This window comes from Dreissena polymorpha, chromosome 1 (genome assembly GCF_020536995.1).
Source record: "Dreissena polymorpha isolate Duluth1 chromosome 1, UMN_Dpol_1.0, whole genome shotgun sequence".
NCBI classification, from domain to species: domain Eukaryota; kingdom Metazoa; phylum Mollusca; class Bivalvia; order Myida; family Dreissenidae; genus Dreissena; species Dreissena polymorpha.
The window spans coordinates 186,122,588-186,136,440 of record NC_068355.1 but is presented as its reverse complement, the minus strand read 5'-3'; the positions used below and the strand labels follow the sequence as shown (position 1 = coordinate 186,136,440).

General features: G+C 37.2%; 1 protein-coding gene across 1 annotated transcript in view; it reads right to left on the bottom strand.

Annotated features, from left to right (window-relative positions):
- Positions 1–4: 4 nt before the first annotated feature.
- The window catches only part of LOC127864230 (uncharacterized), a 63,590-nt gene continuing 49,741 nt past the window's right edge, over positions 5–13,853 (bottom strand). The window contains exons 7-11 of the mRNA XM_052403920.1: positions 5,347–6,191; positions 3,988–4,249; positions 3,292–3,515; positions 781–846; positions 5–112 (exon numbers count right to left, since the gene is read on the bottom strand). The gene's annotated coding sequence lies outside the window, so the exon portion shown is untranslated. The remainder of the gene's footprint in view (positions 113–780; positions 847–3,291; positions 3,516–3,987; positions 4,250–5,346; positions 6,192–13,853) is intronic.

The following is a 13,853-nucleotide window of genomic DNA, read 5'->3' as shown; positions in this document are numbered from 1 at the left end:
AGGAGCTAGGGGTCGGGGGGAGGGGGGGGGGAAAGGATTGTCCTGGACTGGGGATTCTTCAGGCAGACTGGTGCTGTTCCTGGGCAAACTCGATATCAATGCTGGTGCTCTCCTGAAAACAACAACAGCACAGTGGGTGGTATGAACTAGTAACAAATGTTAATACTACAATCTATAACAAACTATGCCTTTTGATTGGATGTGAAGGTTTTCAACAGCAAAACTTTATTCTAATGAATTTCTAATCTGGCATTTGATTGGTTCCTTGTAATCAATAGCACAAACATTAATATAAACAAGAGCTGTCACCATAGGATGACTTATGCCCCCTATAAACGCTTGATAGAATTTATAAGCTTTTTTCGAAACCTAAAAGCAGATTTCGAAACCTAAACGCGGACCGGACCCTAAGTTCAAGGTCAAGGTCACAGAGGTCAAAATTTGTGTGCATATGAAAAGGCCTTGTCCATATACACATGCATGCCAAATATGAAATAGCTATCTGAAGCGACATAGAAGTAATGAGCATCTTTCGAAAACCTTAACGCAAAGTGTGACAGACAAACTGACGGACAGTCTGATCACTATATGCCCTCCTTTGGGGGCATAAAATGTATAGAACTGGTTTTATTATTATTATTTGAAGTATTAGAAAGAGTAATATAAAATTATTATTCCCAAATCAATTTATTTTTCATGCGAAACAATTCACTATCCAAAAAAAGAATTTTCGCCCAAAATGGCAAAGAAAACACCTGACAAATAAAGCATCTATTTTACCTTCTGCATATTCAGGTCATTCTTGTCCACCACATCCTCAGCATCTTTGTCCGGACTCAGAAGCGACTGGAGCAGCAGAAATAAGCTTGATGTATACTTAGGATTCACACACATTTATATAAATGTTATTAAAATCAATAACAAATGTTCAACAGCATAAAACAAAGTAAACTAGAAATAGAGCGCCAGAGGCTGACACGTATCACCATGCCGCATGTTTGACCAGGGGAAGCCCCAGGGTTGGTAATGGGGCTATGCACAGTTGAGATTGACTGTATAGTCATAAATGATATTCAGTATAAATTTGAAGTAAATCTGTGTGGAAATGAAGAAGTTAATGTAAAATAACCTAAAAAATGAGTAAAAATCTCTGACCCGGCCCCCACCACAACCCCCATAACTTTTGATCCAGGGGTCAGATCAAAATTCCAAATAATACACTGTCGCACATATGCTCACAGCTACTATGCGTGTAAGGTACGGTTTTAGTGCTAACAGTGTAGGAGAAGATAGTGGCCAGGACGGACGGACAGACGGAGATAACCACATAATAGATTTCGCAATCTGAGCGTTGACCCTAAGTTCAAGGTCAAGGGGTAAAATTTTATACGCACATGGAAAGGTCTTGTCCAGATACACATGTGTACCAAATATGAAAGCAATATCTGAAGGGACACAGATGTTATGAGCTTTTTTTGAACCGCGGTCGCAGATTTCGAAACCTGAACGCCGACCCAAAGTCCAAAAATTTAATGTGCATGTAAAGGTTTTGTCAAGATACACGTGTACCAAATAAGAAAGCAATATCTGAAAGGATACAGTAGGAATGAGTCTTTTGCGAATTGTGGTCGCAGATTTTGAAACCTGAACGCTGACCTCAAGATCAAGGTTAAGGTCACAGGGGTCAAAAATTATATGCGCATGGAAAGATTTTGTCCAGATACACATGCATACCAAATATGAAAGCAATTTCTGAAAGGACACTGTAGTTATGAGCATAATTTGAATTGCGGTCGCAGATTTTGAAATCTGAAAGCTGACTTCAAGGTAAAGGTCAAGGTCACAGGGGTAAAATGTTCTATGCTCATGGAAAGGTGTTGTCCAGATACACATGCATACCAAATATGAAAGCAATATCTGAAGGGACATAGTAGTTATGAGCCTTTTTCGAATCGCGGTCGCAGATTTCAATACCTGAAAGCTGACCTCAAGTTCAAGGTCAAGGTCAGAGGGGTAAAAAAATTGTATGCGCATGGAAAGGTCTTGTCTAGATACACATGAATACCAAGTATGAAAGCAATATCTGAAGGGACACAGAAGTTATGAGCCTTTTAGGATTGGGGATGCAGGAAAATCTCTGACGTGGCCCCACCCCAACTTTTGTACCAGGGGTCAGATCAAAATTCTGTCACTGTCACTGCCGCACATATGCTCATAGCTACCATGTGTGTAAGTTTCAAGGTTCTAGTGCTAATAGTGTAGGAGAAAATAGTGGCCAGGACAGACAGACGGATGGTGGAGATAAACACATAATCCCCACTTTTTCTCCGAAAAGCGTGGGGATAATTAATAAATCTCACATCATGGTTCAACATTCTGTAAACATTACTCAAAACATCAATATATATTCCTCCAAAGCAGGGACCTATACAAACAAAGGGATTACCAACCTCGCAATATCCCACTTCAGCATGCGCAAAACAAACCGGTGTGCGAGATTTGATAATCTCGATGCGATAAAACGATTACTGTATCGACCATGCGTCTAAGTGATATCGACTGGGAGCGATTTCGCCCATTTATGGTGATAGTTGTTTCGCAATATTGGACTTTTGTTGTGTAATAAACAAGTACATATTCGTTCATTTTTTTCCTTGTTTGCCTTGTATTGTGCTGTTTTGTACTGTTTGGGCAATCGGTCACTTGCCTTAAATAAAGGACCAACTAATTGTTTTTAATGAAAATTCAATACTGCTCCAGCAGCTGGAGTTTCACTTCTTTATATTGTAAATAATTTGTAATATTAACACGCAGTATGCTACACGGAACCCATTTACCGGATGCGTTGACGAGTAACAATACCATTTGTTTCTCAGGGTTTGAATTGCCATTGTATATCGCACATATGTGCATGTAGCAAAGACCGGTCTTTCAATTAATTAAAAATGTTAACTCTGCTGTGTGAAAAATATCAACATTATCAATGTCTGTCAATGGCTTACAATTTAAAATGTATAATTGTTCTTTATCATTCGAGACCATGAAGGTTCGCATGCCATTATATTATTCTGTTTAACTCCTTTTGAACATGATACCCATAGTAGTACTGGAAGTCTTTTCGTGTTCAAGTAATTATCAATAATTTTCACTGATAATTTTCACTGTTTGAAACAGTTTTAATTCACTGATATTTCTCTATAAACCACCGTAAAGCATAAATAAATAATCCAAACTATTTCAATTGAAATTTGGAGTAAAACATTGCACATTATACATGATAAATTACAGTACCGATGAACCTTGTGGATGAGGTCATCTCGGCCCCTGGATGGGACAGATTGAAGCCCCAGGTTAAGACTGGCTGCATCCTGGGGGTAGGACTAGAGCATTTGCCCTAAGATCCTTGGCCAAGAGCCCATCAACCCCACGCACAGGAAGTGTCCCTGGGCGTCTGGGCCCAGCTGACCAGAGAGTATGGTGTTAAGCTGGGTACCGATCCATAATTGCATGAGGTCCTGTAGGAAACAGCTTTTGAAACAAATTCCAGAATAAAAAATTAATGTTGAAAATAAATTTATAAAAAAAATTGTACAATGTTCTGAAGGCGTTTAAATAACTGTTTTACTTAAATAGAATTTGACAATCATATTATAGCGGATGTTTTTAGGCAATCAGAACATTTTGGTTCAGGGCTAAATTTCGACCAAAAAATAAACTATGCCCTAATTTCTATGATATAAACATATATCAAATCAACTTTCCTATTTATTAACCAAGTTTGATCAATATAAATACAAAGAATACACATTTGATGTTAGGAACTTTTCCTTAATCAGCCAGAAAAAGTACTGATGTTAAGTAACTATATGGGTTGCATTCTGGGAAAATAGGACTTAATGTATGTGCAGTCTGTACAGGCTTACTATGGGATGATTGTTTAAGCATATACATTAAGCCCCATATCCCAGACCACAGCTCAAATACTACCTGCTGTTCTTGTTGCTGCTGCTGCTGCTGCGACCGTGCCATATGCAGAGATGAAGCGAGTCCCGACACCTAAGTCACCAACCCAAACCCGGGAATTCCCGACAACAACTGTTGTTGAATGGCGTCAATCGCAGACAGCTCTCCTGGTGAGGTTCACATTATTCGAGAGCAACATATTAAGGCCAGTCACATTTACGGACGAGTCAATCAACGCCTGTTCTATCTGTTGGAACAAATTGTTTCACTTTGAGCGTCTCTACAACTGAAAATGTGAGACTCTACAATTTAACATATGAGACTATACAATGTTAAATGTGAGACTGTTTTAAGCTTTAAATCTGAGACACAACAACTTTAAATTTGACACAATATAACTTTAAATGTATGACAATACACCTTTAAATCTAAGACTACACAACTTTAAACAAGAGACTGAACACCTTTAAATGTGAGACAATACAACGTTTAAAAATTTTCCACTATACAACTTAACATGAATGACTGTACAATTCAAAATGTTAGACTATACAATTTTAAATGTGAGACTTCTAAAATCATTTAATCTGAGGCTATACACCATTCAATTTGACACTGTACAACTTCAAATGTATGACTATACGCCTTTAAATGTGAGACAATACAACTTTAAACGAGAGTCTAAACAATACAACTTTAAACGAGAGTCTAAAAAACTTAAAATGTGAGACCATGGTAAGTAGTGATATTGATTTCTACATTAAATGGCCTCCTTTTGTAGGACAGACCTTCTAGTTACTGGTGTTATCATCAGGATATAAAGCAATTTTGCAAACATCCAGGCTCTGATTGAAATAATAATCATATCAAATTATATGTGAAATAAACAACATAAACATTTTTTTATAAAACAAACTACTTCAAAATTGTAATACAAATTAGTGAAATAAGTAAATTAAGCCAGTTGTTTAAAAAAAAGACTTCAATTGTGATAAAAGTAGGTGCTAACTCTGTGCTGAGTCTATTATAACTATTTTTGAAATTGGGTCATAGCCTGTTGGATTGGGAAAAACCTGGATATTTTCACTAAAATTGGAATATTGGGGTTTATTTTTTGCTTACAAATACTTAAAAATCGAAAATCAGTACCATCAAATTTAATGTATTAATTTAACTTAAGTTCAATTTATAGAGCTGAATCAGGAAATACACTCAATGTTGTGACCTATTAAACACATTTTTTGTTGGAAAACCTTCAATTGGGAATGACAGCCAGCTATTATGGAAAAAATATAGATGTTTGGAGATTAGGGCTGTGGCTGAATTATTGGCCCCAAATTTAACCAAATAACATCTGACGCTCAAGAAGATGAGAAGACAAACTTACCTGATATTACTAAGGCCCCAGTTTGAGTTCTGACTAACTCTGTTGAGAGTCGAAGTGCGTACTGTACGACATTACAAAACTGCTGTCATTTTTCAAAGCCATCTCTATTCTCGATTCAATACAAGTGCCAAGTGCTCGTAACAAAGCTAGACATGTTCACATTTTGCACCTTGTTTACAATCTTGGGCGCAATTTGCGTCTGAGGCATGCCCCATTGATGTATTGTGCTCTTGGTGTTCACAGCCAAGTCACTACTGCCTTTCTTCATCAGCAACAGCGTCAAAAGCTTTATGTTCCCTTTGGACAGTTTAGACGCCTGTGAGGACAAACCAAGACGGTCCGTAACACTACTACTGTCCTAACTATCAACAGCAGAAGTATCTACTTTGGAAAGCCTACACTTCTGCATAAATCGCTTCAATTGTTCCTTGATTTTTTTGTCCCGTTCCTCGCTGAATTTGTGTTTGTCCCATATCGAATGAAACAAGTTATTCAACTTCTCATTCGTCGTGATATTCACAGTGATGTCCAACAGCAAGAACTGACTGTTGATTGAGCATTACCATAACTACTGATATAACTCCTTGTGTCTGTAACACTCTTCCCACTCGGACACTCAAGCTAAACAAAACTACTCGGGCTCGACAGTGGATAACTTGACGTGGACATTGCGGTTGATGAGAACAGTGCAAGAAAACTGGATGTGTTCAGAATTTGAGGCTGGAGGTCTTGGGGGAGGAGATATGGATCAGGGTAGGGGAAGGGTTGTCCTGGACTGGGGCAAATGCATGCCGAACTGGTGCTGTTGTTGGGCCAACACAATATCAATGCTGGTGCTCTCCTGAAAAACAACAACAGCACAGTGGTTAATATGAACTTGTAATAAATGCTTATATTACAATCTATTACAAACTATGCTTCTTGGTTGGCTGTGCAGGTTTTCAATAGCAAAACTTCATTCCCATGAATTTCTTATCTGGTGTTTCATTAGTCCATAGTCCTTTATAGCCTAAACATTGATACAACTAAATCATTTCGTATTAAAACATTAAAAGTGTTGGCTAATGCTATACTAACCTGTAAGTTCAGAATGATTATTTTCCCTTAACTTGCAGCGATGTAATTTCATAAGCCAATATGCCGCTCATCAATATCTGAAAGTTTCGTCCCAGATTAGCATGTTAAGTCAATATAAGCTAATCAGGGAGGACACTTTCAGACTAGACTGGATTTTCCTAAATATTTCTGTTCAACCAACATACCTTTAAGAGAAAAATGTTGTCAATGATTAGCCTGTGTGGACTTCACAGGCTAATCTGGTTCAACAATGCATTACGCTCCATTTTCCAACAGCACAGCTTATTTATCTTTTTAGTCAGTTTTTTCCATTGAGAAAAATTGATACTCATCTTGTTAAAAATGTCATATATTTCAATTGTTCTAATGCGTTTAATCACTTTACTTTTACTTTGCTTTCACATTTGTTTTATTGTTAATATATGTTTCAATCAATAATGTCTTCCCAAAGTTGAAAAAAACACATTTTTTCTACTATTCCTTTACAGATCTTTGATTGTTTAAATCTGTTTTATTCAAACTGGACAACAGTTCCAAAGTAAATCGACATGTAACAAAAGTTGTAAGACATAATAAAAAAAACAAAAAAAACAAGAGATGTGTTCGCCCGAAAAAGAATGCCCCCTATTGCGCCGCTTTGAAAAAAATAATTATTTTTTTTACCTTTGACCTTGAAGGATGACCTTGACCTTGAACTTTCACCACTCAAAATGTGCAGCTTTATGAGATACACATGCATGCCAAATATCAAGTTACTATCTTCAATATTGAAAAAGTTATGGCCAATGTTAAAGTTTTCGGACGGACTGACGCCATACATTTGACATTTTACATTGAAGGATGACCTTGACCTTCACCTTTCACCACTCAAAATTTTCCGCTCCATGACATTCACATGCATGCCAAATATCAAGTTGCCATCTTCAATAATGAAAAAGTTATGGTTATATGTTAAATTTTTTGTACGGACGGACAGACGCCATATATTAGACATTTGACCTTGAAGGATGACATTGACCTTCACCTTTCATCGCTAAAAATGTGCAGCTCTGTGAGATGCACATGCATGCCAAATATCAAGTTGCTATCTTCAATATTGAAAAGGTTATGGCCATTATAAAGTTTTCGGACGGACGGACAGACTGACTGACATACACACATACACAAATGCTGACATACTTACACACTGACAGACAGTTCAACTGGTATATGCCACCCTGCATAAAAACATTTTGACTAAGTTTCATCAATATTGAGCCACACATGTGGCCTCTAAAGTGTTACATGTAACAGTGATTTCATATGATTTAAACATATGTGATCTTGTAACAACAAGGCTTGTTGAAGGATTCATGTGACACAGGTGTGAAATTGCCTAGATATTGTCTAGGACCAATCAGACCAACTTTAATCAATATTTTATCAAAAATCAGGCTTCAAGCTTAGTAACAAGCTTAACATAGAGTGATCACAATTGCTTTTAGAATTGTGTGCTCAAGTCAGCTAAAGCAGATCTGTAAATGTGTTGCATCACATATCACTTTTGAGTCTTTTTGGGTCAATGGCCATATGGGAAATTCCTGATACACTCAATAAAACGCGACTAACACCACTTAACTATCATGTGCTTTTGTTGACTATTAAAACTAGAGCTTTGTCAAAGAAGTGAATTGACACAGAATATTTTGCATGTTTTCTTCACAAAAAATAGCAGACACCATGCTCAATGTTTAAAACGCACTTAGTGACAATGTGACCTAGTTTTTGGCCCGGCATGGCCCATGTTCAAACTTGGCTTAGACATCATTTAGATACAACTTCTGACCAAGTTTGGTGAAGCTCGGATAAAAACTACTTGAATTAGAGGGCGGACACCATGCTCAATGTTTAAAGGAACTAAGTGACCATTTGACCAAGTTTTTGACCCAGCATGATACATATTCAAACTTAACCTAGACATTGTCTAAATTCAACATCTGACCAAGTTTGGTGAAGATTGGATGAGAAAAACTTGAATTAGAGAGCGGACACTGAATACGGACCAACCGACAGACTGACCGGCAGACCGACAGACAAGCTCACTCCTATATACCCCCTTAACTTCATTTGAGGGGTATAATTATCATCACATAATTTATAGATTATAATTGGTCATTAAAGTTGATAACCGGATATCAATAAAGAAACAATCATGTTATGCAAAGCTACAAACATCACTGGCCCACCTATGTATCAATGGTAGTTTTAGAACCATAATTACAATTGATATAGAACCTGATTTTGAAAATAGTTAAAGAGTCTGATATGTTGGTACCTGCCGATAAATGGCTCGTTTGTTGTTGTTGTTTTTTTTAGTTTTAATATATCTCTGGATGTTCAGTTTAAAATGCAAATTTTAGGGTTAAGCTTGACACTTTCGCATTTTCTTTACTGTTCTATATACGATACAAAAGTTTGTCACAGAACTTTTAAACTGAAATATGGTTAACTTGTCAATTAATGGAAGAGCAGAAACCACAGTTGGCATTTGGTTTAACCAATTAATTAAAGTATGATTGCATCTAAAGTCTTAGGCTATTAAGAGTGGGTCTCCTGAATGCTTTGCCACAGTGACTCCTTTTGCAATGGCAAGGGCACTTACCTATTGTGATGTCGGGGCTAAGTTGTAGTTGGGGATATTTCTCTCTGGGCCTGAACTTGTGAGTATAAGCATCTTTGAACAGATACAATGGTCTTAGCGCCTCCCAGAAATGTGTCCCTGTAAACCAAATAATTCAATGAATTCTGAAATGGCATCTGCTATATTGAAAGTCAATGAAGTTGGTTTGATTAAATAAATGCTTAAATATTGCCTTCTATATATGTACTCTTTATACAAACAGTGTTTATCCCTCTGGAGCTAATTAAGTTATGTGCAAAAGCAAAAAAAGTGGAACGGATATAAGGAGGATGATATGAAGGACGGAGGTTACTGGTAAGTAAAGACAATCACAAATCTTACACCCCCCCCCCCTGCACCATTTCATAACGTGGTGACTTAAAAATCCCTATATACTGCAAAGATCTCAAGGCTATAGGCAGCTAATATGCATATTTACGAGTGCATAGTAATGTTATTTAATTTTTTTAAGTAATTAGCAAGGAGTTTAAACAACACGTGAAATTAGGAGTACACACCTGCACATTATTCAAGGTAAATTACAGCGCAAATATACCTTGTGGATAAGATAATCTCGGCCCTTAGGCAGGAAAGTTTGAAACCCCAGGTTTAGACTGGCTGCACCCTGAAGGATTCGTTGAGCATTTGCCCCGAGGTCCTGACCCAAGAGCCAACTACCCCGATGCATAGGAAGCGTCTCTTGGCGTCTGGGACCAGATGACCAGAGCGCCTGTTGTTAAGCTGGGTACCAATCAAGGATTGCATTAAGTCCTGACAACAACAAGGGCTGTTTGTAAAACATGCATGCCCCCCATATGGGCTGTCCGTTGTAGTGGCAGCCATTGTGTGAATACCTTTTTCACGGTGACCTTGACCTTTGACCTAGTGACCTGAAAATCAATAGGGGCCATCTGCTAGTTACAATCAATGTACCTATGAAGTGTCATGATCCTAGGCAAAAGCGTTCTTGAGTATTCATCCGAAAATCATTTTACTATTTCGGGTCACCGTGACCTTTGACCTTGTGACCTCAAAATCAATAGGGGTCATCTGCGAGTCATAATCAATCTACCTATGAAGTTTCATGATCCTAGCCCCAAGCGTTCTTGAGTTATCATCCGGAAACCACCTGATGGACGGACAGACCGACCGACCGACCAACATGTGCAAAGCAATATACCCCCTCTTCTTCGAAGGGGGGCATAATAAATTGATATTTAGGATATCGCAATTGATTGTTCACCAATAACAACTCAGAATAGCGTTGTATCAATGTTTAACGCGCATCAACTTGAAATTGAATTTTTGGGGTTTTAAACCTCAATGAATACATGGTAAAGTACAGTTTGTAGCAAGGTGTAATACTTAATTTTTTTAATAAAAAACAGGCCTTACTTGAGCAATTTAGAATATGAGACTGTACACCTTTAATTATGCGACTATACAACTTTAAATGTGATAATAAACAACTTAAAATGTAAGACTTCATAATTTTAAATGTGATACTCAGCAACTTAAAATGTGAGACAATACAGCTTTAAATGCGACACTGTACAGATTTAAGTGTATGAGTACTTGATCACACACGTTTTATCTATGGATCAGACAGAAATACAGATGAACGTCTATATTGAATTCAGTCTATGACACTCTATCTTGCAACCAGGGGTTGTAATAATTTAACTAGTAATTATTGCCTATTCTGGTTAAAACTATTCGCTGTAAGCATACATGCCATACGTCCCGGATCGTCCGGGACAGTCCCGGAAATGCATACCCTGTCCCGCAGTCCCGGAAATTTGTCAAATGTCCCAGATTTCAGTAAAACCTGTATGTTCCTTATATTAGCATGCAAATCTGTCTTGCCACTGATATTGCGTCATCTCCAAAGCAATGCCTGTCCGATTAGGCAAAAACACTACGTGTCAAAATCGATCAATTAACAGGGGTCCTATTATCTTGTTGATTGTCTCGTAATCACAGTCAAACAAAAGGAGTTTAAATTCGTTGTGGCTTGGCTTGCTCAAATTTGATGGCTGTGTAGTTTTAACGGATTACGCGATGCACATTCATGAATAAATCCAGTTTCACCCGGATTTTCGCAGTGTCAGATTCATTCACACTCATATTGCGACAAACAACACGACTTTACGCTCAGCGCATACAATGTAAGTTGTAACAGTTTGACGTCATAGCCTACACCGCGCACACCACCCATGACAACGCCTGAATTCATCACCCGTGTTACACGCAGTCCACGTTTTAAGTGTATACAGTGACTGAAAATTAAATCAGCACTGAAATATCTCATGTTTATATACATGTGCTCTTTTCAAACACGCAAAACACGTGGCTTGTATCTAGTAACGGATGTAGAAATGTTTAATTTGTCTATTGTTTAAAAGCAATTTACGATGTTAATTATAATTTCTTCTTCTTATTTAAATAACTTTTTTTTGTGCATTGATCTTAAATGGATGTTAAATTTGTTTATTCCTGGTAAGTTACATAAGTAATTTAACTAATTGGATATCGCGAAAAAATGCGTACCAAAAATACATGTATTACTTCATATATCGCTATTTGTATACATGTCCCGGAAAATCGGCAAAAGTCCCGGAAAATTTAGCACAATGTCCCGGAATCGGTCTGAAAATTTATGGCAAGTATGGCTGTAAGTGATTTTGAATTGATACTTCTAGCAACTGGTGCTGAAATTGTGTGCATAAGGAAATGAAAGCAATATAGTGCTATTGTTTTGACAACATCCGGGCTCTAATTAGAACAAGGGCTGTTTGTAAAACATGCATGCCCCCCATATGGGCTGTCAGTTGTAGTGGCAGCCATTGTGTGAATACGTTTTCTGGCAATGTGACCTTGACCTTTGACCTAGTGACCTGAAAATCAATAGGGGTCATCTGCGAGTCATGATCAATGTACCTATGAAGTTTCATCATCCTAGGCGTAAGCTTTCTTGAGTTATCATCCTGAAACCATTTAACTGTGTCAAGTCACCGTGACCTTGACCTTTGACCTAGTGACCTGAAAGTCAATAGGGGTAATCTGCGAGTTACAGTACAGCTCACGCAAAACCAACAAAATCCGCGGACACATTCTTTTGTTTTCGAAATTACTCCGCATCCACAACGAGTCTTAACACGCGGCGATTCGCCGAAAAAAAATACAAATATTTATTATATACTATAACACATGTTAAATAAGAAACAGATACAAATAAAACGTTGATATGTTTACTTCTGCGTGATCGTGTAAACCTTTGGTAAGCTTCTCTGCATACGGAACTTCATACATAATGATTTTGTAGGTCATTATAACCATATCAATGAACCTTGCACAGTTTAATCCCGAACATGATCTCGGAAACAACATTTGCTTTAAACATCGAAAATAACATATTGAGTATTTTAGTTTAGTTTAAACCTATTTATTTTATCTCAATTGCATAGAAAGTAATTCCTACTTACTAGTATTTGAAATGCTCTTGAGTCCGTTTCCTGGGCCTAGAACCAGTACTTGGTGTCTATATGGGAGATCGAAAGAACGCTCCCACAGCGGGGATCGAATCCGTGACCTCACGGTCGCTAGGTGGACACCATATCCATTACACCACGGCGACCTTCACATTGAGCTTTGAGTATCATAAGATTTGCGAATATACATATGAGAAACAAACAACTTTACACATAGAAAACAAACAAATAATGTTGACAATTTTAATAAAAACTTATATTCGTTTATATTTAAAAATGATTACTTTCACTTCGTCCCGATTTTCAGAAATGGCCAAGCACATGTTGCATCTAAATATAAATTGAATAAACGAAATTATCGGGCAATATATTGAAACATTTAACTCGGCATAAATGTTACCACCAAAATAATATTGTGACGCAAAACAGTATCATTATTGTGACAATTAAATACACTTGTAAATATGCTGTTCTCTTAGAAATTGCGCGAAAATAAAGATGACTTGTGTAATATCACGTTATCTGCCCGGAAAGCGTGAGCATTTTCATTGTAATTTTAATAAATCTGTGCAAATAATACCAGGATATAACAAGTTATACAAGCGTGTGCGAATGCAAAAGGAAATGCAGTGAGAACCTCACCTTAAAATATCGAATTTTATACTGAAACATTAGGCGGTAATTTTTTTTATTTGTCTGCATTTTTTTATACTGAAAGATTAGGCGGTTTATCTTTTGATATGTCGGCATTTTGTTTCATTTCAGACTCCATGCAGTTTTCAGATCATAATCTCAGTGCTTTATTACCCGAACTGCTCGTTAGTTTCTGGACACGCGTGCTACTGAAAATAACCACCGGTTATGGCCCAAACAAGCACAAAGTGTCAATTCTCCCGTGTGTTTTATCCCTAAATGTTAGATAAGCACGTGCACTATTAATTATTATGTTGGTCAGTACAAAAGGCCTTCTGAAAACCGCCGACTGCGTCTTTGTTTTATTGCTTAATCAAGCACCGATAATCCAATATCCCGTGAATTACAAAAACATAAACTTTAGGTAAGCGCGTGTCGTCTGTCAAAACCATAATTGTATCAGTAAACATATCGAAAATTCTCGTATATGATCTCGTAAACGGGACTTGCTTAAAACATTAACCATAACAATATTTTTTTTCATATGTTTTGCTTAAAACAATTGAGAACCAGTCAAACATACACAGACAAAACAAAATATAAATAATTATGAAAATTAAATGGAAAAAAAAAAACAAAGTTG